The 2057-nt window shown below is 40.8% G+C and overlaps 1 long non-coding RNA gene across 1 annotated transcript; it reads right to left on the bottom strand.

Moving 5' to 3' along the window:
* Positions 1-219: 219 nt before the first annotated feature.
* LOC142108119 (uncharacterized) lies at positions 220-1208 on the bottom strand. The gene is made up of 2 exons (XR_012680105.1): positions 536-1208; positions 220-445 (listed from the first exon to the last, which is right to left on the bottom strand). It is a non-coding gene; the product is annotated as an uncharacterized LOC142108119 (long non-coding RNA).
* Between the last annotated feature and the right edge of the window lie 849 nt (positions 1209-2057).

The raw sequence follows: 2057 nt of genomic DNA, 5'->3' as shown, positions 1-2057 counted from the left end.
ACGCGAGACTTGGATGTCATAGCCTCGTTTTGGTTTCATTTACCTGCCGGAAATACCCGAACAGTGCTCGGATCCCATCGGATCCGCACTGTTCGGGTGGTCTCGGATTAGCGGAATCCGAGCCCGCTCATCACTAATCCATACACTCGCATACACCGACACCTAGCCATGGCTGTGTGAAACTCTAGTGAAGTTAGAGTCATGGTCAAAAACTGCATATCATTTCAACTTATTTTTATTTCTCTTTATAGCTGTTACACGGTTCTTATGTAGTATTTTAAAGCTAACCAGTTTCGATCTTTCAGTGCTGATGGTTTAGCCAAGATACAAACAATGCAATCATGCTTTATGGGCACCCGGCATGTCTGTATAAACTTAATCAAGTGCTTCTCCCCAACATGGATCTCATTTCTGTCCCAGGTTCTTTTCTGAAATACTTTGCGACCTGAAAGGAAGCAGAGTGGTCCATTACGAATCTGTGAAAAAACAAAGACTGCAACATGCTTTTCATAACAAAACTTTGCGCTACACTGACCTTTAGAAGCAAATGCTGGGCACACGTCCTGTTTTGTCAGGTCCATAAACTTTTGAATGGGAAGTGTCAACTGAATGCATACCCACTTGTCTTACTGTCACAGGGGATTGCTCATCCTCCAACTAGTCACTCTGTAAAAAAAAGAAACAGATATGTAAATTACCAAAACCATATATCATATACAAGATTTCCAACTTACTGTCTGGATAAATGTCCATCTCTTTCAAATTCTTGCCTTTCAGTTCAGTCAGTCTTACCCTGCCTTTAAAGGTTTGCTGATCTTGGCAAATTGCTGATGCACCCTGATCTCATGTCCAAGTCTGCCAATTGATCCAATTCTGTGTCGTTTAGGTTGAGGACATTTGAAAGAGTGGCAACATGCTTTCAAAGCTTTGTAGAAGACAGTGTTTGGTGATTTTTAGCAACACACTCTAGAGCAAAAAAACATATTCAATCGTAGCCTCTGAAATTTGACAATGCAGCTGGTCTGACAAAGATATATACATTTCTCTATAAGATGTTCCATTGCGCTTTGCATTGCTGGTGTTAGCAGGGATAGAACTTTTCTCTCTCGTTTTCCTCAGATTTCAAATCATGTGAAGTGCCAGCAGAGCTTCTACCTCAAGCTTAGAAAGCACTAGAGTATGGGTGACCAACCAGTCAGAGACCAAGGGGTAAATGTATTAATGTCCGGATTCTTCAACTCCGGCGTGTTCAGCGTCTTCGGCGATTAAATTTAAAGCGGCGCTGCATTGTAAAGGGAAGTTTTCCTTTACAATGCAGCGCCGCTTTAAATTTAATCACCGAAGACGCTGAACACGCCGGAGTTGAAGAATTCGGACATTAATACATTTACCCCCAAGAGCCAAAAGATATCTATAGGTACCAGAAAGAGCCAAATTAACCTTTAATATGTGTGTGCATTTACAATATCTTGCTAAGCGAAAAAGCAAATATCCAACACATTGCCAAAATGTTCAGAATCATCATCAAAGCTCTGCAACGCACAGCACTTACCTCGGAGGATGGTTCAAAGGGCTACTTATAGTCTCTCCACAGTAGCTCACACGGCTACTGCATTCACAATCCCTCAGACCTCTTAATGTGCCCTCTGACCTCTTTACATGCCTATCTGTTCTCCCCATATGCCTATTATAAACACATCAGCCTCTCCACATGCCATAAAATCTACTGAAATGTCCAAGAAATTCTGTCAGATATTCCCACATGCCTATCAGACCTATCCAAATGCTGCTGGTACTTGAAATAATGGTTCCATAGGTAAATTATGGGAGCTTACTTAGAGGTGGACACATTTGCTTAAGTGCTTACAACTTATAACATTTGCGCCAGGTGCAACAAGTGTGTATACTTACACCCCACAATAGCGTACAAATGTGGCTTGACAGTCTTAGTAATAAATGCTAAAGTAGTATTTCCCTTCCTGCACAATATATAATGGATTATCGTATACACAAGAGAGAACAAGTTATTGACAAAGTTATTAATAAATTCAAAATTT

This window comes from Mixophyes fleayi, chromosome 1, assembly GCF_038048845.1.
Source record: "Mixophyes fleayi isolate aMixFle1 chromosome 1, aMixFle1.hap1, whole genome shotgun sequence".
NCBI classification, from domain to species: domain Eukaryota; kingdom Metazoa; phylum Chordata; class Amphibia; order Anura; family Limnodynastidae; genus Mixophyes; species Mixophyes fleayi.
This window is presented reverse-complemented; position numbering and strand designations above follow the sequence as displayed.